Source organism: Rattus rattus, chromosome 2, assembly GCF_011064425.1.
Source record: "Rattus rattus isolate New Zealand chromosome 2, Rrattus_CSIRO_v1, whole genome shotgun sequence".
Taxonomy (NCBI): domain Eukaryota; kingdom Metazoa; phylum Chordata; class Mammalia; order Rodentia; family Muridae; genus Rattus; species Rattus rattus.
The window spans coordinates 185,909,048-185,932,787 of record NC_046155.1 but is presented as its reverse complement, the minus strand read 5'-3'; the positions used below and the strand labels follow the sequence as shown (position 1 = coordinate 185,932,787).

General features: G+C 37.5%; 1 pseudogene; it reads right to left on the bottom strand.

The window, feature by feature from the left end:
- Positions 1 to 17,322: 17,322 nt before the first annotated feature.
- On the bottom strand, positions 17,323 to 22,833 carry LOC116893502 (annotated as a pseudogene).
- Positions 22,834 to 23,740: the final 907 nt, after the last annotated feature.

The window sequence follows — 23,740 nt, the reverse complement described above, 5'->3', positions numbered from 1 at the left end:
AATGGGAAGACAATATAGACTCTTTAAAAGTCTGCAGAGTTAATAAACAATTCTTATCAAGGTCCTGCTGCCATTATATCAGGGGAAACTGACTACACAAGGAAAAGAATATAAAGGAGCTACTGAAGCCTCCAAGTTAAAAGATCAGGAAACAAACCTTGAGTTGACAATGCTTAACTGATGGTAATGAAATTTAGCTATTATTGATATGCGTATAAAAAAGCAAAACTAATGAAATAAGGATAGCACCACACGCATGCACAGTCAAATACATTCTGTTTTCTACTATTATTAATCATTACCAAGAAAGTCAGGATTGAGTAATAACAGGTTAATTAAGAGATGACATATAGTAGAATATTATAGAACCATTTCTATATAAACCAAATGGGACAAAATCAATCCAGTGTCCCATTTGGTCTCATTGCTTTCAAAAACTTTCATTACATGTTAATTTTAGCTTATAGGTAATAGTGTTAATGTATCATGTATGTATGAGTTCTGTGTTTGTGCATGGTGCCTACTGAGGTCCAAAGAAGCCATCAGATGTCCTGGAACTGAAGCCATAGATGGTTTCCAGCCATCATGAGGTTCTGAGAAATAATCCACATCTTTTTAGGGCAAGCAAGTACTATTCACCACTGGGCCATCTCTCCCATGCTCCTCCCTATCCCATTTCCACTGTCACTTGAAAGCATCACTAATCTTACCTCAATTCATCCAAAATATTCAATCATCCCTTTGATATAGTTCTTCTCTCCCCCTTACTGGATTCTTTCTTCTGTTTCATACAGGTTTGGTTTATGAGTTAGACCTCCATATTAAAAAAAAAAATTCTTCAGAATTCACCTGGGTTTCTAAGCCATTACAGTGCCAGTAGACAAAGAGTAGACAAATGATTCCCCAACTCTCCTGTTGTGTTAGAACACTGAAAATGCTCTGTAAGGATCCTGGAGGCAGGAGATGACACACAAGCCTTGGAGGGGTGCTGCTTCACATGGCTTGGACTAGCACACTGACCTGAGCTGTCTTCATCGCTCATATCACTGCTGTATCTAGTATGGTTACAAAATATTGCTGCCCTTTACTTACGGAGAAAATAAGACAGCTGGAGAAAATATTCAAGATACAATACTAGTCATACTTCTGGAGAACACAAAAAAAGGTAAAGGAAGCACTGTGATAGGATTATGTTGATAATCAGAATATCCCTCATATCTGGAGGTCTTTAGACAGTACAGAGAGTTTACATGTATACAAAGCAGGTAAATCCAAGGGATGTATCAGGTATTCTATAAAAAGAACATCCTTACCTACAAAAAAGAGATGGCTATAATTCTCTAACATCGCATATAAGTATGATGCCCTCTGAGCAGCCTAAGCATTCCCATTCCTCCTGTGAGCATTCCACACCCATATTCATGAATATTTATAGACCCTGAAATTGACAATTACTCATTTATTATATACTGTGGGATGAAATGTTTGCAGAGGTAAAAGATATTAGAGACACTTTTGTGATATAGGTGAGGTATGGTAGTATTTCAAAGACCGAAGTTTTCCAAAATCCTACAAAGAATTCTCAGCAGTTAAACACTGCAATCCTTTAATATACAATATATACAATGACTCATTACATGGCATACATTCAGAAGATCTTTCTCCACCATGAATTTTCTGAGTAGTAGATAAAGGATTTACCACCATCAGTTTAGTTTGGATTTTCTCTCCACTTCAGATTATGAGATGTCTTTTCAAGTGCAGTTAGGGCTGGAGAGATGGGTCACTGGTTAAGAGTACTGTCTGCTTTTCCAGCAGTCCAGAGTTCAATTCCCAGCAACCACATGGTGAATCATTACCCCGCACAATGTGATCTGATGTCCTCTTCTGGCATGCACTTATGCAGATGTACGTGTAGAGAGAGTAGTTCTCTATATAAAATGAATCGTTTTTACAAAAGTAAAAATTAAAATAAAAAACAATAAAGTCAACTTCGGTTCCTTGCTCCTACTTGGCACTACAAAGAGGTGGTGGTGATGATGATGATGATGACGAAGATGATGATGACGATGATGATGTTGATGGTTGGTTTTTTTCAAGATAAGGTTTGATGAACACTGACATACTGAAATAATATTTTAAAGAAATAAATGGAAGTATGGTCATTATAACCTCTCTACAGAATCTAACTGTATAAAACATAGCTACAGAGAAATGAAAACATAAGTGGGGGAGCCTTCCTTCTTGAAAAGATAAGAAGAGAGGGAAGGTATTAAAAGAGACATTGGATAAGGCTGTGAACGAGATGGCTTATGTACAGCATCCAGTCAATATCTCTAGAAAATTCTTACTGATATGATGCACACGATACAATATAAAAGTAGGGATAGGACTGCTTATACCCAGTAAGAAAAATGCTGTCATCATTTCTAGGTGGTAGAAAATACATAGAATGCATTTCATTCATTCTACTTGGCACATGCATTATGTGCATTTCCTATGTCTGTTGTGCTGTCTTGGAGAACAGAAATATCATGCAATGGCTCAGTCTATGTGGCAAATATCATGCTTTTTCTCAATATGATAAACTTGTCTTCATACCCAGTTTAGCCATTCTTATCAACATCTACTATACACGTTCTCTGAGAGAAAGTGTACCTTCCCAGCTCATTCCTCCTTTAAGATGGACTTTTTTACTGCTTCATTGAATGCACACCTTTGTGTGAGATATTTATTACTTGCAACAAGATGAACCTATTCAAAAGGTAGAATATTATAATTCAGTTTATAAAGTATGTTTAAAAATCTCGTAGGAGTGCAAAATTGTAGGCAACATTAATACAGCATCATGAAGTTAGAGGCATGGCAGTATCCAGCTAGTTAGCCTCAGAGAGAAGAGAACATTCAGCTACCAACCAGCATAATGGTCACTAATGCCTCCCTGAAGTTCAGCTTTTTGGCCTTAAAACTGAGTCTTTGATCTAAAGCAGGGTCTCTCCATTTTGATGGTGGGGGCTCCTGCATATAAGTTTACAGAAAAAAAAGCTCTTTGCTTTTACATGTATTTGAGTCTGGGGTATTATTCTTCTGTAATTCAGACCCTAACAACTTAACTAGCTACTGTGGAGACTTAAATCAATGAACAATGAAACAGAGTTCATGGAGCACCAAAGACAGTTTCTTAGTGTCAGGGTGAGTGTCAGATCAGGAAAGACAATCACACAGAAGTGTGGAGACAAAGACACATTGACAAGTTTTATAGCAAGAAACGCTGGTTGAAAAGACATTTGTCATAATTACATAATTATGACAGCTTAAATGTACAAAAAACATCAATTATTACTGAGATTATATACAGTTTAATTAAACAGATTCAATGATAAGATAATGATTCAACGTAACAGATTTGTTTGTATACAGAGACTAAAGTACTCACAAAGCATAGTTCACCTAATTGAAACTAAGATAGTTGACTGTCTATGTATTAGAACTAGAGTTAAAAATGGGACACAACAATGTATGACAATGATGACAATGCTGTAAAAAGTCATACACAAATCAGAATAGAAGAGTTCCTAGAAATAAGTGAATAAATCAATCTCCTACATTATAAAACGAGAATACACATCAAGCAAGGACTCAGACTGAAGCAGGAAGGATTTTCTCTAACAGTGGCAGAGGACTGGACAGATTAGCATGAAGTTCTCCTTTCCTTAAGCAAACCTTACACTAAAGCCAAAAGGAGAACACTGCCTAATACACAAAGAAGAGGAACATTAGACGGTCTTCATGCAATGTTGGCTTTACCTGGATACACAAAGCAAGTGAGCCCAAACAAATATATGTAAAGAAAATTCACAGACCAGTTCCCCGGATCTACCCAGACACAGAGACTGTCTCTAAATTACAGAGAAATGGAACGAAATCTGAGTTCACACCAAGAATGCAGGACTGTGTCAACACTTAGAAACTAATCAATATAAAACACCAAATATATAGATGAAGGGAGAGAAGAAAATGACTGTCAATGAAAGCCCTATGGTACAGTATGACATTTCCTCAGTATAACAGCTCTCAAGAATTTGAGAACAGAAGAAGCACACCTCAGAGTAATAAAGACAAAGAGACACAAAGCTAAAGCAAACAGTACAAAAAAAAGGAAACTAATTATTCTACTCTAACTAGGCATAACACAACACAGTGCATCAATTAGTAAGGAATCCAAGAAGAAAGAAAAATTAAAAGGTGACAATATTTGGTAGTCAGAAAGCAAGTGAAACTTCTTGAGAAAAAAAAATCTCAAATCAGACCACTCACCTTGTCTACAAATATCTAGGACTCCCTGTTTATAGCATTCACAGTCTCAAAAAAAAAAAGGCTATGAAGACTGGGACAGGAGACAAAGGTACTAATGTCCATGTCAACGTCCTGGATAGGGTTATAGCAATCAGAATGCAGGGTAACGTGCAGGATGCAGAGTAATGTGAACCGCTGCATTCTTTATTGAATTCTCCAGAATCTTTTATAGGCAGATGTCCTCAAGTCACCTCACAGTTAGGCTGGGAGCATTCACCTTGTGCCATCCTTCTACAATTCCCAGATTTGGATCCTGTGTGCTACAATCCCAAACTGCCATGCAAGGCCTGACCATTGATGTAACAGTGGCAAGAATATTTTGTGGGTAACATAAGGTTTTCTGGTTCAATCTGAGGCAAGCTGCATAGAAAAAAAAAAAACAAACAAAAAACAAAAAACTACAGGTCACACTGGTAACAAGGCCAAAAGCCAACAAAAAGGAAGGCTACAGGCCTTAGCAGGGAATCCACTACCAACATTAGCTACATATTCAAATGTCTCGATTCACACCCATAGCCTGGTGTTGCTTTCAGTCTGGGTCAAATAAACATTATTTTAAATGGGCAACAGCCATTACAGAGACTCAAAAGTAAGCATATACTTAGATGACTAATAGCTTACTGTACACAGCCTATAATTGAATGCATATTACCACATATAATATTACTCTCTGAAATTTTCTCGAATCATTGATTAAAAAGAAATAGGAAAATCCAATTTTATGTGGTCTTTCTATTGTCACCTGAGTCCCTTCCCATCCCTTCCTCAGGCCCTCTAACATACCTGGATCCTTGGCAACCGTACCCTGTCTTCACCATCCAAGGCTCGTAGTTCTGATTCTCAGGTGAGCAGATCTGACTGGGCAGTGGGAGACCTGCATATGGGAAGGAGACACTTCAGAAAGTATCGGGGACTTTTTATGGAACAAAAATGAAAGAAGCTCACACCTGCCAAAAGGATAAACATGAAGGAAAGAGAAAATATCATAACGAATGTTTCCTTTTATCTGAGGAGTTCACTTTCCTCCATGAAATGTGAGAGTCGTTCACAGAGAATTCACACACATGCAGAGTTGTTTTCCCAGTAACTCTGTGGAGGATCAAGGAAGATTGTAAGAAAACCATGCTGACTCACAGAATCCAGACTGATGTACTTCTCCAAAAGAGAATCTCTGAAAAAAAAAGTTCTGACTGCAGGATCTAGATATTCTCACTCCTGCAAGAAGTCCTCAGCCACAAAACCGTCAACAAACCATGAAATAAATACACAGCAGTTTGGCCACATGTGCATGGGCACAGTGTGTTCTTTGAACCAGAGACTTTTTTTGATGTAAGTGAGCAATCATATTATTCAAAAAGTGCTTTATAATTTTGTTTCAATAAGTAGTGATTTTCTTCTAGTTATGAAGATAGACTGGCCAGGCATCATCCTCTCACAGCATATATACTGGCCTTACTAAGACCTTCTTAGTACTCAAGGAAACTCAGGATAAATGCCAAAATGAGGCATCCATTAACATGGCTGATGGTTTATTTCTCCACCAGTGAACTCAAGACAGATTAGAATATACTGGTGGCAGGTTTATTGGGACTTGCCAACTGCTATTGGGCAAATTACCTGGCACCAAGGATTGAGGCCAGGGGAATAACCATGGTGGCAGGGGTAAGAGCAAAGAAAAAGAGAAAGGGCATTAAAATGGAGAAAGAAGAAAAGAAATAGAAGAGAGAGAAATATCAAAATGTCTAGATTATATAAGAAAGAGCCTTGAGGAAAGGGGAGCCCAGAAACTGGGCTGGAAAGATCAGGGTTGGGGGCAGGGTATTCCACATACTGTAACTGAAACCCTACTTGTAAGGATGGCTCTTAAACACTTTAACCTCCCTTTTAGCCCACCACCAACAGAAGTAGTGGAAAAGAAAGAATATGGGAGAAGTGGACCTGTTTAGGTTCTTTGAAGCAACTCTAATCTGTGTTGTCTGAAAATCAGCAGTTCAATTCAAAGGTCAACAGCAACAGTTCGATCCACTAGCAAACACTTCATGGATATAACAGCAGTACAATTCAGGAGTGTAGGGTTAGCAAACACGAGTCAGCAATAATGACACTATTTAGCAGACATAGCCAGGCATCCGTCTTGGCAGTAGTTAGCAGGAGTGAGCAGGAGGAATGCTAGGAGAAGTTCTTGGCTGTGCCTCAAGACTAATAAGCATTGCACAGTTAGTTCTATAAGCAAGCCTAGCTCAGCCTCCCTCACTATTCATCAAGTCCTTTTTATATTCTTCACCATGTGTCCTCCACTGGTCTTGCCTCAGCACATGTCTTTCCATAGCACATCAAGAACAATTTTGTCTTCTGGGAAGAATGCTAAAGGAGCTCTAATACGTAGAACAGAAAATCCCTTCTGAAATCATAGTGGTTTATGAAGAAGCTTGTGGCCATCGAAGATGGAGAAATAAGCAGTATACTTGGGGCTGTCTTAAAGAATTCAGTTATGCCATACTCATAGACAAATAGGAAGTGAACAACTTTCATGCATTAAAGATGGGTTCAGACAAAAGCACAAACCTGCAGAGCTGTCATCCTAGAAACTGAGCAGGACAACTGAAAACTCCCACACACAAAAAAGTAATCAAGTCCAAGTAGAGTATAGATAGCCAAAAATAATAAAAGTCAGGGCTGAAATCAGTGAAATAGAAACAGAGAGAATGAAACAACGTGTTGCTTATTTGACAAAATCGACAAGATTGATAAAAAAAAAACCCTTATCCAAACTAACTCAAAGGTTGAGAGAAAACATCTAAATTAAGCAAAATCAGAAAGAAAAATAGATACTGAGGAAATCCTGAGAATTATAAAATAATTAAAAACTTCTACTCAACCAAAATGAAAAAAACATCTAAAACAAGTGGATAATTTTATCAATAGGTACCACATTCCAAGTGACATCAACATCATATAAGCAAATAGGCCTATCTAACTCCTAGTGAAATAGAGGGAGTCATTAAAAGTCTTCCAACCAACAACAACAAAAAAGTCTAGAGCCAGATGGTTTTAGCCCAGAATTATACTACTTTCAAAGAATAAAGAAGAGTTAAAACTAATACTCCTCAAATTATTCCACAAGAAGCAGTGGAATATTTTATCAGGCCACACTTATTCTAATACCCAAACCACATGAAGATGCAATTAAAAAGGAGAATTACAGACCAGTTTCCTCTATAAACATACATGCAAAAATACTCAAGATAATCCAAGAACACATCAGGAAGATCATCAACCATGATCAATAAGGCTTTGTAACAGAGATGAAAGAATATTTCAATGAATAAAAATCAATAAATATAATCCACCATACAAAACAAACTGGAAAAAAGACATGATTACATTAATGCATCCATACAACAGCAGAAGAAACACAATCTTCTCAAATGTCATGCACCACTCTCTTATGTGCCCACAAAAGAACAAGCCCTGGGTTTGTGATGCAAGCCTTCTATCCCAGCAGCACTCAACAGACTGGGCAGCAGATCTTTATGTTCAAGAGAAGCCTTATCTACAAAATGTTTCAGAACTGCCAAGACTACATAGACAATGTGTCTAAAAAAATCAATAGTAGCAATATAAAGTCTTCAAGCCTGTTAAAGATTATAGTTTAAAAAATATCTTCTCTAAGAATCTGGAATGTTGACATCAATAGAAGACAGAAGACCACATAAAAGATATAATACTGAGTCACTGCTTAGCATGTTCTCACTCAATCATGTGAGGAAATATATAAGGATGTCTTTAAGATTCAAAATACCAAAATCTCACTGACATTTTGAAATACAGAGAAACCAAAAGGAATTTCAAAGACTATGAGAGAAGCATCAAACTGAAGGGGAACTTCAAAATATATTAAAATTATAACAGTGCAAAATATTGAGAGTTGATAGGAAGATAGATGACAGCAGATATCAATGAGAGGGTAATATAGACAGAGTTTAATACTATGCAGAAATATTAAGCAAACAACTACTATCAATATTCTGTGAGCATTATATTAGGAAATGAAGAAATTAAGCATAAAAGATAGAGACCATATAGGAAATACAAAAATGCTCTAAAACTTTAAGATCAGGAAAAATTAAGAGACACCCATTGTTCTGACTAAAAGGTATATTAAAAGTATAATAATGACAATATTTAATATTGGTAAGAAGATATGATCAGTGATATGAGTTGGAGTTAGACAGCATCCCTCACATACAAAACGAAATTAAATTACTTTTGCCTGTGTTTATTAATTCTCACAAAGAGAGTCTTCTAATACCTTACATGGGAATATTCTGACATTATTCTCCGTAAAATTATCTAGATAGAAACATTTGGAATGAAATAGAATCTGGCCAAATCAATTTCATGTCCCCTTTCCACAGTCATTTGAGCCCCTCCCCTTCCCTTCTTCAATCCCTCTAACATACCTGGATCCTTTGCTACAGTTTTCTATCCTCACCATCCACGGCTCTTAGTTCAGATTCATAGGTGAACAGAATTAGCTGATGAATGTGACCTCTGCATAAAGGAAAGAGTATTCAGAAAGCACCCAGAACTTTTCACGGAACAAAACTAAATAATGCCTCCAAAAGGATAAACATGAAGGAGAGAGAAAATATCACAAATAAAAATGTCTCTTTTCCTGTAAGGATTTGACAGTCCTCTGTGAGATGTGAGTCTCATTCATACACAGCTGAGACACATGCAGAGGCATTTTCCCTAGAATCCTGAGGAGGAGCTGGGGAGACTGCAAGATAACTATTGTCACCCATAGAAATCAAACTGCTAGACTTGTCCAAAAGGAGATCTGTGCAAAAAGTCCTGTCAGCAGGGCCTAGGCATTCCCAGTCCTTCTACAAGAAGTCCCCAGTCATAGCAATGAATGTTAACAAACCCTGAAATACTGCTTGGCTACCTGTGTAAGGGCAGAGTGCTTTTCTTCAACCAAACTGACAATTTTATTATAAAGGTGAAAGATCGTAATTATTCAAAAGATGCTTTCTAACACTCTATTTTAATCTATAGCGGGTTTTCTACTTAAATAGTGTGATCTGGTAACACTTACACAGCAATACTGGTTTGACTGGACCTAAGGAGTAACATAAGAACTCAGCCTATGAAGATGCATTTCTGAATGCTTTACTTACATCCTACACTGCTTACAACTCAGATTTTAAAAAAATCATGGTCACTAAAAAGTCTGTCTATAAATATTAATGTTTACAGCAATAACTGTTGCACTCAGTGAAGTACATTTTCTGGTTCAATAAAAACTGCACTATTTCCTCATAGAATTACTGCATACAAAGGTATCTATGTGGATATCTCTTACCCGGAGCCAAAGGCATTCTCTTGAATAAGCAGTTAATAAAAGAAGGGAGTTAGAAAGCATGAATGAATTAACGTTACAGGAGCTTTATTACTAACACAATGGCAAAGAGCAGATAATGCAACTACTCTACGACATTTTTTACCAGTTACTTTATGACTAAATATTCCAGTAAATGTAGGATAAATGAAAAGAACACTATAAACAGCAGTTCATAGGATCTCAAACTGCCTGACAATGGTAAGATACCCACAATAGAATCCTTGAGAGCGGCTGCTTAAGAGCAGCTGCAGAAAACACACCCCTGCTCGGCTCCCGCCCATTTTCCAGCCCACAGCTCCTCTGACCTGGGAGGTTCCAGAGTCTCCGTGCTGCGGTTACCGCCGCTGCGCAGCTGACTACTGTCTCTCTCAGGGCTACAGACAGGAAACTGGGGCTGAGGAGTTTCTCGGGGTCCAGAGAGACCTAGGACACGGGTTCTCTCTATGAAACTAGCCCACCGTTTGGGACCACGTACCTCACTCACTTAGGAAGGTGAATTGAGGGTTTTTCCCGTCACTCCAGGCTTGATCTTTGGAGCAGCTCTCGAAGGCCCGCCCACCACACCCTGTTTCCGGTGACGTAGCGCCTTCGGGTTCTTAATTGTTTTTGTAGAGCCCACCCAGCTTTTTTCATTCCGTTGTCTCTTTCGGGGGCCCTTCCAGTGTCCTCGCCCGGTACCGCCCCGCCCCCCCACCCCGCCCCGGGGATTCTGGTCCCTTCCACTCAGTCTCAGGCTTCCAGCCACACTGCTCCAGCTCTCAGGCTGTCCTTGTAGGGTGCTGCACCCTTGTATCGGATAGTGAGTTCTAAATCTCCCGGATAATAGATAGGCAGTCACAATTGTTGGTTTGGAAAATGCACAGCAAAATATAATCAACACCCTAAATTCCGTTTTCTTTTGTTCCATTCCCAGCACAAAATACTAAAAGTAAATCAAAAAGCCCCAAAGCCTGTCTCATAAGATACAGGAAGTTCAAGAAGGACTAATCACATGAAAATGTGGATAAAAACACAAGGGACAGAGAATGATGACAGGGGAGCTGTGGAGCCCCAGGGACAAAGGAAAGTGCAGTAGAAGAGGGCAGTGGGGAAAGAGGGATAAAGTCAGGCTCCAGCAGCGTTGTCCTGGCCACAATAGCAAAGAGGGTAGATAATGCAAATACTTTTCAAGAATATTTCCCTGTAAATAGTCTAAGAACCATAATATGAATAAAAACATCAGGATAAGCCCCAGTTCATGTAAGAGAAAACATAGTGATAGCACAACAGAATTTTGATAGCCAGGAAAAAATTAAATGTTGTTGTGAATTTACAACATGTAAAATCCAGGCACAGGGGATTCATGGTCAGGATCAGAATGGTAAGGAAAACGGGCATAGAAATGCATGAATTTTAAAGAGAAAGAGCATTTGTGCCTGGCACATCACTTTATCACTCTGGTCTGTAACACACAGGCTGGAGTTTGCATAAGGAATACATTGAATGTTTAGATTTCTTTTGGTAGGATGGCGATTTTCACTATGTTAAGCCTCCTGACCCATGAGCATGGGAAATCTCTTCAAGTTCAAATATCTTCTTCAACTTCTTTCTTCAAAGACTGGGGAGTTTATCATGCAAGTCTTTCAGTTGCATGCATAGTGTTGTGCAAAATATTTAATCCCAACCTGGGTTTCTACCCAGCCTTTGATTATTCACTTCCTGGATAAAAGACATATAGTTTTTATAATAAGCCTCTATCGAGCCTAAAGCTGCGAAAATATCTATCTTCTATGCTATTATTTTGTCTATTTTGCAGCTGTTATTTCTGTTTCATTTTGCATGTTTTGTCTGGGTTGCTTTTAACTCCAATTAGCCAACCAACAAGGACATTATTCTGAAACTCTTAGCCCATGGTGGCTTCCTCAGCCTCCACCTTCCTTCTCCCGGCAGTTCTCTGATCCCCTCCCCCAATCTTATCTCTCTTCTACCCAGCTATTGGCCATAGGCATGTTTATTCACCAATTAAGGATAACTTGGGGGGCAAGGTTAAAGAGTATCACCTGGGTACCTGCAGACTCTGATCCCTAGGGGGCAACCAGGCCTAGGGACCACTATTGAGCATTACGATGTAAGCAAAAGAGGAAACCTCAAAAGCACACAGTTAACACCAACACACTTTTTTTTTTTAGGTTATTATGAAATGTGTTCATTTGCTGCTTTTTTTTTTTAGTCCATTTGTCATTTGTGTATAGAAAGGCTACAGATTTTTGTGTGTTAATTTTGTATTCAGCGACTTTGTGGAAAGTGTTTATGAGTTAAAGAAGTTCCCTGGTGGAAATGTTTGGGTCACTTATGTATACTATCATATCATTTACAAATAAGGTTATTTTGACTTCTTCCTTTCCAATCCAATATGTGTCTTTTTGATCTCCTTCTGTCATCTTATTTCTTTAGGTAAGACTTCAATAATTTTATTAAATAGATATGAAAAGTGTCCATCCTTAGCTTGATCCTGATTTGAGTGGAATTGCTTTGAGTTTCTCTCCATTTAATTCAAGCTTGGTTCTAGGCTTGCTGTAAGCTTCCTGCATTATGTTTAGGTATTGCTCTTGTATCTTTTATCTGTACAGGACATTTATGGTGAAGGGATGTTCAATATAGTCGAAAGCCCATTCAGCATGTCTTTTTTTTTCAGTTTGTTGTATGGTGGATTATATTTATTGATTTTTTTTATCTTGAATGATCACTTCCCCCTCCCTAACAACCCTCCCTTGCCACCTCCCTGCCCTGACATTCCCCTATATGTGGGGGTCCAGCCTTGGCAGGACCAAGAGCTTTTCCTCCCATTGGTGCCCAACAAGGCCATTCTCTGCTACGTAAGCAGCTGGAGCCATGGGTCTGTCCATGTGTAGTCTTTGGATAGTGGTTTAGTCCCTGGAAGCTCTAGAATGGGGATCCCGTTCTCAGTTCAATGTTTTGCTGCTAGCATTCACCTGTATTTATCATTCTCCGGCAGAGCTCTCAGGAAACAGCTATATCAGGCTCCTGTCCTCCTGTCAGCATGCACTTCTTGGCTTCATCAATTTTGTCGACTTTTGGTGGGGAGATATATATATATACATATATGCTGGATCCCAGGAAAGGCAGGCTCTGAATGGCCATTCCTTCAGTTTCTGCTCCAAACATGTCTCTACACCTCCACCTATAAATATTTCATTCCCCCTTTTCAGAAGTACTGAAGCATCTGCACTTTGGTAATCCTTCTTCTTGAGCTTCCTGTGGTCTGTTGATTGTGTCTTGGGTAATTTGAGCTTTTGGGCTAATAAACAGTTATCAGTGAGTGCATACCATGGTTTTGTTTTTTGTTTTTTTTTTTGTTTTTGTTTTTGTGTGTGTGTGTGATTAGGTTACCTCACTCAGCATATTTACTAGTTCCATCCATTTGCCTATGAATGTCACGAAGTCATTGCTTTTGATAGCTGAGTAGTACTCCATTGTGTAGACGTACCACATTTTCTGATTCCATTCCTCTCTTGAAGGGCATCTGGGTTCTTTCTAGCTTCTGGTTATTATAAATACGGCTGCTATGAACATGGGAGCGCACGTGTCTTTGTTTTATGTTGGAACACCATTTGCCCAGGAGTGACATAGCTGAGTCCTCAGGTAGTAAAATGTTCAATTTTCTGAAAAACCTCAAAACTGATGGCCAGAGTGGTTGTACCAGGTTGCAATCTCACCAACAATGGAGGAATGTTCTTTCTCCACATCCTCTCCAGCCTCTGTTGTCACCTGAGTTTTTGATCTTAGCCGTTCTGACTGGCATGAGGTAGAAACTCAGGGTTGTTTTGATTTGTATTTCCCTGATGACTAAGAATATCAAACATTTCTTTAGGTACTTCTCAGCCATTTGATATTCCTCAGTTGAGAATTCTTTGATTAGTTCTGTACCCTAGTTTTTATATGGTTATTTGGCTTTCTGGAGTCTAACTTCTTGGGTTCTTTGTATATTTTGGATATTAGCCCTCTATCAGATGTAGGATTGGTAAAGATCTTTTCCCAATCTATTTGTTGACATTTCTTCCTAATGACACTGTCCTTTGCCTTCCAGAATCTGCTCAGCTGAAGCACTTCTCCAGTGATTCTTTACCAACAAATTTGCCCTAAATATTTTGACCTCTTGGATACTTAGATGTCAAATTCATGACCCTATGGGGTGCATTGTCATCAAATCACAAACCAGCCTACTAATATTTAGACTACCAAGGCTGTTCTTTTCCTTGCATCCAAGGAAGACCGAGGGATTTCTGCTGAGGGACAAGGGAAATACAACTACAAAACCGTAAAGGTCCTGACAATTGCCATTATATTCACTTTCTCATTAGGGTATGAAAAGTCTGATTACTCACTGAAAAATTACCACAGCCCCTCTAACCTTGGTTTAATATCTCACCTGCTGTATCAGGTAAACTAATACGTATGTAAGGCCTGATAAGCAGGAGACACATGAGTGAGTGTTAACCAGAGAGGTCATGAAAAGTCATTTGAAGCCCTAGATCTGGAGCTACTGATGATTGTCAGCCATAATGGGTTCTAGGAAGCCAACCTGTGTCCTCTGGAAGAGGAACAATTTCTCTTAACCACCGTGTTACCTTTCCAGCCTATGATGCTAAATTTGGACTTCCTTTTTCCGAATCTGTTTGGTCCTGATGACTTCTGCATGCTCTCTCCTGTTTCTTTCTGCAGACACTCAGAGCTATGAGTTTTCCTCTTAGCACAACTTTCATTGTGTCCCATAAGTTTGGGTATGTTGTACCTTCATTTTCATTAAATTCTAAGAAGTCTTTAATTTCTTTCTTTATTTCTTCCTTCACCAGGTTATCATTGAGTAGAGCATCGTTCAACTTCCATGAATACGTGGCCGTTCTTTTCTTATTGTTGTTATTGAAGACCAACCTTAGTCCATGGTGGTCTGATAGGATGCATGGAATTATTTCTACCTTTCTATATCTGTTGAGGCCTGTTTTTTGACCAATTATATGGTCAGTTTTGGAGAAGGTACCATGAGTTGGTGAGAAGAAGGTATATTCTTTTGTTATAGGATGGAATTATCTAAAAACTCAGTTAAGTCTATTTGGATCATACTTTCTGTTAGTCCTTCTATGTCTCTGTTTAATTTCTGTTTCCATGATCTTTCCATTGATGAGAGTGGGGTGTTGCAATCTCCTACTATTAGTGTGTGAGGTGCAATGTGTACTTTGAGCTTTAGTAAGGTTTTTTTTATGAATGTAATTGCCCTTGTATTTGGAGCATAGATATTTAGGATTGAGAGTTCATCTTGGTGAATTTTTCCTTTGATGTATATGAAGTGTCCTTCCTTATCTTTTTTGATGACTTAGGTTGAAAGTCAATTTTATTTGATATTGGAATGGCTACTCAGGCTTGCTTCTTCAGACCATTTGATGGAAAGTTGTTTTCCAGCCTTTTACTCTGAGGTAGTGTCTGTCTTTGTCACCAAGGTATGCTTCCTGTAGGGAGCAAAATGCTGGGTCCTCTTTATGTATCCCGGCTGTTAATCTGTGTCTTTTTATTGGGAAATTGAATCCATTGATGTTGAGAGATATTAAGGAATAGTGCCTTCAGCTTTGTGATATGATTTAATAAGAATTGCTTATTAGTACATTTGCATTCAGAGGATTTAAAGTAAATATATCTGACGTTTAAATAAAAGTTAAGATCTGTGATTCTTTTAAGATTCTTATAAGGTTACTTTTAAAGATAAATAATAAAATAATCACTCCTTTCTTTGTAATTGCAGATTGCTGTTGGCTAGTAAGAGAATTGGCTGAGGCAAAAAACCTTGATTGCTTATAATTTGCTAATCTATAACAAAATGCTTGTTTGTTTACCTGTACTATGTTCTATTATTTCTGTAAAGATACTGAGAAAATAGTTTTTTTCATGTTCATTCAGTCGGACAAAACTAAAACATAATCTTATACTGCCTGAAAGAATTTTCAGAGATATATAAAACATGGGAGAAAGAATAAAGTGGTCAAAGCATAGCTCTTTACACCTACCAACTATGTGTATGTATGTACATATGTGAGTTTTTGTGCGTGTACGTTGGAACTTTGTTTTAGCCATTGTATCTATATGTATGTATATATGTAAAGCTTATTTGAGTGTGTGTTGAAGCTTGCATCTTCCAGCAATTGTGTGTGTGTGTGTATGTGTGTGTATGTGTAGACATATATATTTTTGCGTGAAAAATATATATTATGTGTGAAATGCTTGAAGCCTGCTTGTTGGAATTTTGTTTCATCCACCCACCAACAAGTGTTTATATGTATATATGTGAAGTGCTTGGAGCCTGCTTTTCAGAGCATTGCTGGAGTTTTCTAACATGTGAATATGTATATGTCTGTCTGTCTGTCTGTGAGTATGTCTGTTTCTGGAGCTTGTCTTTATTTAACCTCTCTCCCCCTCCCCAACTCCCTCTTTATCTCCTCTCTCCCTTATCCTGTCCCTCTTCTCTCTCTCTCTCTCTCTCTCTCTCTCTCTCTCTCTCTCTCTCTCTCTCTGTGTGTGTGTGTGTGTGTGTGTCTTTGTGTGTGTCTTTGTGTGTGTGTGTGTGTTTAAGTTAGTGAGTGAGTAAGTGATTGAGTGTGTGTGTGTGTGTGAGTGAGTGAGTGAGTGAGTGAGTGAGTGAGTGAGTGAGTGAATGGTTGCTTTCTGCCCTTTTTCTTCACTAACTGCTGACTGCCAAAACAATCAACTCCAGTTGATTTCTGGACCAATCTCCATCAGCTGCTCTCAGCACTGACTCCCACTAGCTGGCCACCTCAGATTATCTGTGGTGTCGAGGCAGATTTTTGCACAGTCATAGAAGAGGTTATTTCAACAAGCTCTGCTTTCCCTGTTGATTTCACAAGTGTGTCTTTTATGATATACTTAAAGTTGAGTGTTCTTATGTAAAATGCCTAAAGATAAACCCAGTCATCTTTACACATATTCCATGCTATCTCTGTAGGTTTCTGTAATTCCAACACCATAGTAGAAGATTGAAAAGTAGAATGCCAGTGTAAAGTGTTTGCAATATTCTTCTACATTTTAAAAATTTAGGTAATTTTATTTTGTGTGTGTTGTGTTATTATGTGCATAAATGAATTCAGGTAAATTTGCAGCCCAGGAGAGACCATCTGATTCTTTGTAGCTCTTGTTTCAGGTGGTTGATAATAGCAGTTTGTGGAGTTGAGTATTGAATCAGTTCCTCTACAAGAACAAGGCATGGTTTTAATTGATGAGACATCAATCCATCTTCTAAAATATTTTATCAAACTGTTTTTAAAATTAGTCCTCTCACCTCTATATTCATAGAAGAAATCTTCTAACTCCTGGAATGGATCGGGATTCTATTAGCTCTTTTTGGCAAAGAGGACAAATGTAGAACATTGTGGATGATTATAGGAGGCAATGCAGATCTCAGTAGACATGATATTGCTCAGCACAATAATAAAAGGAAACAGTGAAAGTCATTCCAAAAATAAATATGCATGGAAATGTAATTTGATATTTGGTGATTATGAACAAACTATACATGTGCCAGTTAGAATTTTTGAAATGTGAGTATGGGAAGATGATTTCTCCCTGATCATTTGAAGAGAATTTTTTTCTGGTCTAAACAGTATTATGTAACTTTTGGGAACAAAGATGCAAACCAGCATCCCTGAACTGGAAGCCAAAATGGAAAAGATCTCAACAGCCACCATGATCTTGCCTTTTGTGCTATGGTAAACAGGGAGGAAAGTGACCCAGACACTGCAGACCACCAGCATGCTGAATGTTATGGACTTGGCTTCATTGAAGGCACCAGGCAGGTTTCTGGAAAGGAAAGCCAGAGTGAAGCTCACAAAGGTAAGGCTGGCCAGGTATCCCAGAACACAGTAAAAAGCAGTGACTGAACCCTTGTTGCAAACAATGATGATGTGACCATGCTCTGATTGAGCATCAATGTCCACAAAAGGAGGAGAGGCTCCTAACCAGAATGCAGGCAATAACTTCGATGAGAGTGCAGATGGGAATGATGTAGTTAGATACTCGTGAAACAAGAAATACTTCATCATTCTTTGAGGGGCTGTTACTTTGAATGCCAGAATGACAGTAATTGTTTTGGCTAACACTGTGGAAATAGCCACTGTGAATACAACTCCAAATGCGATTTGCTGTAAGGAGCATGTGGCTGAGTTTGGATGGCCAATGAAGAGCAAGGGGCAAAGGAAACAAAAAATGAGGGAGATGAACAAGATGTAGGTAAGAGTGCTGTTAGTGGCTTTAACAATGGGAGTACTGTGGTGCTTCACAAAGATGCTAAGAACCAGAGCTGTGAATGCCGAGAAGCCCAAGGCCATTAAAAAAAAGTGCCATCCCCAGGGTATCTTCATAAGTGAGAAATCTAAGAACTTTGTGAATGCAGTGATTCTGCCCCCTGTTGGCATATTGGTCCTCTGGGCATGGGACAAACATCTCCACATCTAATGGAAAAATTAAGGTATTAGTAGTGTAGCTTCAGCAATTTTATTGTCAGGATATTTCGTTTAAGTATATAGAAGAAGTGTTTCATCATGTGAATCTGGTTGCTGAGAATATATTAAAGGTCATTGCTATGTAAAATAATTGTTTCCAGTTTTAATGATTCTCGTTATGATTAATAAAAACTAAAATATTTTGTATATTTTACTATATTGTTGTGATCATTTATCATGGGTCCGTATATTTATTAGTGTGTTTACATGTAAAAATAAAAAATGTTCTCATGAACATGAGAGTAATTGGGTTTACATAGGTGAGGTATGAGGCTGAGAATGAGAAATTTATATGAATATAGTATGAATGTTTGTAACTGCAAAAATAAACAAAAATAATTTCTAGATTTGACCTCTTTTGACCATAGCAACACCACATTCCTAAGGCTTTTTCATAAAAAGCAGTAACCGTATCACTAACGGTGAAAAGCTTTGTAATTCCCACCACTGTGTGTGTAGGAAATCTGATTGCCATTGCACTGAATCATTGCATAATTGCAATAAGGGATGTGCTTCTGAGGTCTGAAGTCCTTTATATGAAGCAATTCTTTTACTGACAGTTGTTAACATTAAATTTGTTTCTGTAAGTAGGAATTCAGCTTGGTTGTAAAGAGAATGTTTTGCTCTTAGAGAGTACTTGACTTTGGTTCCCAGCACCAATGTCAGGTGTATTCAAACAGCCTTGCTGAATTACTGTGTACATTTTATTTCGTACATATCATAAAATTCCAGAAAATAACAAGTAGGAGTTGGTTACCTCCTATTATATGTGTTCTGGGGATAAACTAACACCATTATACTTAGTGGGAAAGGATTTAACTGCTAAGCCATCTTACAGACCATATAAGCCTTTAAGGACTTCCATTTAATTAAGTAGGATAACACACCAAAAAAGGGAATAAATGCATGGCAGACAACTATATTCAATTCATCCTGACTAGATAGTCATTTGACAAATATGGGCTTTGTAAGTGCCAATACCATTTGAAAATTGTGGCTAATTCCTTTCAGAACAAAACAATTTTAATGTATGCTATTGTGGAAAATATTAACTAGGGACTATTTATAGTAGTATTTAAGAGAGGGCTCCTAATATTTACACATCATGTACCAACAGTGATTCTCAATTTTCTGTATTTTAAATACCACCGAGTATTAGGGGAAAAAGAATGTCTTTTTATTATACAAAATCTCTTATCTCCTGCTTAACAGTTTTTGATAATATTACAAATTATTATTTGCCCTCTTATTGAGTCTTACAGAGGAGTTGGATTCGGTTCCCTCTAGCCACATGCCTAATTCTGTCCTCCATGTTCTTCTGTACTTGGTTGATGTGCACACACTTATGTAAGGGTACATACATCAAGACTATAAATAAATCATTAAAAGATTCATGATCTACATATATTTTTATAGAGGAGAAATCACTAGAACTGGTCTTTTCTAGAATACACTAACACAAATTATCTTATCAAAACTGTTTCAGAATATTTTATCTATTATAAAATTTCAATGAGTCAAAGATATATTACAAGTTATTTTTTAAGAAGGACATTTTAAATTATTATAGTCCTATAATTATTAACTTAAGAAACATATATATTTTTTAACGTTTCACTTTAGACTACTTTAGCATTCCCAGATGGGTGTAAGATGATTATCAATTTGAAGAACTTATACTTGCAGGAAATACACACGTCTCATTAGAAATTTCATTTTCTGGGCAGGGGCTGCAATCAAAATAGCAACATTTCATTCTTCCTGAATTTTCTAAATCCTGAACCACAATCAGCACTGCACACAGAGGTTGGCATGTAAAGAAAAATAGACATATCCAGCTATCAGGCATTTTGATTACTCCTTCAAAAATATATTATATTAGCATGTGTTATTAATATGCTTATTTTATATACACCAAGAAAGTTATCAGTTTCATGTAGTACATTGTCTGATGACAGACAACAATATATTACAGACATTAATATATGGAGAATTAAGAAAAAATTGAATTGTCTCCCATCAACTTGGAATTCAGAAAGAAGAGTTCACAGTGTCCTGTTTGCAAATAGCGCAGGGATTTCAAGGTGGTTATGCCAATTAGTTCTTGTCTCCTTAACACAAAGTACAGGATAAAGGCACAAAGGATCTAATAGAAAAGTTATCTCCATCAGACTAGCCTGCCATCATACCTGTGAAACATATTTTAAATTGGTAATTGATGTAGGAATGTGCAGGTTATTGGGAGCAGTGTTCGCTGTAGGCAGTGGCACACTAGAAATCATGTAGAACAAGCCAGTATGATGAATTCCATGAGTGACTATGTTTCAGTTGCATTATACAGATCCTTGCCTTGTCTTCCCCTGAGTGTAAACCATGAGACAATTCAACCTTTTCCTCCTCACTTTGCTTATAGTTAGTGTTAAATAAGAACAACATAGAAGCAAATTACAAGAAAAGAACATACAAAATGGGGCAAAAAACCCCTCAAATACCAGATAACCAAAATAACCTCAACTACATTAAGGCTGCAAACTATAACAAACTAAATGGAAAGAGAAAAACAGCTGCATATGAAGAGGGCCATTGTATTTGTGATGAGGAGTTGCTGACTTTCCGTATAGTGAACTGAGTGTTTCCTGAAGTGAACAGGATTTATGGAGTCCAAAAATAGGGTGAAAATTTAGGTTGCTTAAAATTAGTTGCAGTATTTCTTAAATTAGGTAAATCTTGGCATTACAATGAATCTTGTGATGGGTGTCCATATGCTGCATTGGAATTTTGTTGATTTCTTCATGCTGAATTTGCCTCCTTTGTTACATGTAAGTTTGATGTTGCCATCTCAGAGTCTATTATTTACAGGCTCACGTCATGTTCTCCAGAAATATGATTAAATACCACTCTTCCTTTTTGCTTTGATGTTGTTGTTGTTGTTGTTGGTATTGAAACAGAGTCTCATTGTATAGTATTAGTAGATCTCAACTTCTTATAGATCAAGCAGAGTGCTTTTTCTTTCCGTTTCTGTATTTATTTTTACACGTAGTAAGAAACAAAAAGTTTCCTTTAGTCAACATTAACTTTTCCAAGATATGAGTCAGGACTACAGACATGAATCAGCTCTCAAGAACAATTGTTACCAGTAAAGAGGACCCAAATTCATTTCCAGTACCCACTGAGTGGCATGGGGCTCTTGCAAGTACTGTGAGATTCATATAACTCTTCTCTCATCCATTATACCATACATGCATATGTTACATGCATATATACCATATATGCAGAAAAAATACCCATACCCATACCCATATTTTTAAAACTGTAAAAAACAAGATGTAGTTCATAAAATATCTAAAAGTGTCATAAAAATGTTACTGTATGGTTAGCTAGAGATGTTGGAAATTTAGGACTAGTTGGTCAATTGGCTTAACATTACACATTAAAAATCAATGTCTTGGGGTTGGGGATTTAGCTCAGTGGCAGAGCGCTTGCCTAGCAATCACAAGGCCCTGGGTTCAGTCCCCAGCTCCGAAAAAATAGAAAAAAAAATCATGACTTGATTATGTTGAATTTACTCTATCCTTACAATGCACAAGAGTATTTAAACATCCTTTGAAGAGGTTCCTCATAAGAACAAGAATAGGACCAATAGAATATTGCTAACTTTATAGGAAATGATATGAAACTGTTTTCAAAAACAATTTAAGTTAATGTTGAAAGAAAGAAACAAGTTCTGGTCTAATACAAATACATTACATGCATGATAGAACTCCTAAGTAAACTGCTAAAAACTCATCTGAAAAAGAATGAAAATAAGAAATGTAGTTTATAAGGTCATAAATCTGTCTCTCACATGAAAATCAACTTCATTTTACCACTTTCAAGGAAGGTTGGATGTACATGCTTGATGCCGTACTTTAAATGAGTACAGTTAAGCCAAAATGCACATGTGTACTTCCTTTTGCCCACTCTATGATATCTACAGATAAATGTAACTGTTGACCATTTATAAAAAGGGACTAAATAGTCCTATTTTCACTTTAAATTCAAGTCCCTGTGGAAAATTTCAAATGTGGAATATGTCATACATTTTCTGCAGTTTATCTCTTTGATTCATATTTACTCTGTCTCCAACAGGATTAGTGAAGTGGATCTTTCTCAAAGAGGGACCCAGCTGAAAGACAGGGAGCATACTATAGAGTATATGTTCTTGGTTAAGGTAAGAAAATGTATATTTATTCCATCTTAAAGGCAACTTTGCTGACAGTATGCATGTGAAAAATCTCAGTGAAAGCAAAGAGATAAAAAATTATATTGTTTCTGTTATTTGAGTTCTCTAAGAAGAAATTACCACACAAGCACAAACATGCATGTGACACCAAACATATATTTGAGATATGAAAATGCATATACATGAAACAGAAGGGGTCTCGCATCTGTATGAAGATGGGCACATAACTGGAGCACACAGTTATTTACACAAACATAGACATGCCCAAATACACATGAATATACAGATACAAACTGAAGCAGAATATGCATCAAAATAGTCAAACACATGAAGAAACACACAAAACAATAATTTTCATCTGAGGATGTGACAGGGTTCAATGTCTGGACAAACTTTTTAAAACCAGAAATCTCACCTGGTGTTGTCCCAAAGCAAATAAACCATAGAAATTGTCTTTCTTACTAGGAGTGACATCCCACTGTGCAGTTGTGATCCATATTCTCTGTCTACATAGAGATTCCTACATTCTAAAGCTCACAGCCAAAGTACTGTCTGTGTCGCCATAAATGATAACAACATTTGTAGATGATGTCATGATTTGGTTGTAATACACTTCAGCTCTTGACATGTATAAATGCATATTGACTGGGATCATGCTCATAAAGGCAAAGCAGACTGTATTTTTTCCATGTCTCTTTTCAAATAAGAAAGAAATTCGATACTTTGATCACTGTCCGAGATGGGTAACCCTATGCAGTTCCAACTGAAATGAATTATGAAGGAGACCAGGGCAAGGATTAAAGATGTATCCTCAGAGGCCATCTGATATAAATAGGGAAAGTTTTCAAGATCATGCAGGACAGGATGAAAGGGTCCATAAGTCAGATGAATGAACTAGAACACAGAAAGCAGCACGAGATACAATGTATTCCTAAGAACTTACAAACACATTTTTCTGGAGATTTCTAGAAATCTCAGTTTGCTATTATTTCTTTCCTCATATCTATATCATACAAGAACAATTGAAAGCTCCATCAAGACACTGAATATTACCTTTGAACTACATAGATTGGCTCATTCCTAGTAAGATTTTGGGGACTCCAAGTGATAACTGATTTCATGAATTTCCAACCTGCCCCTAATACACAAGTACACACACACACACACACACACACACACACACACACACACACA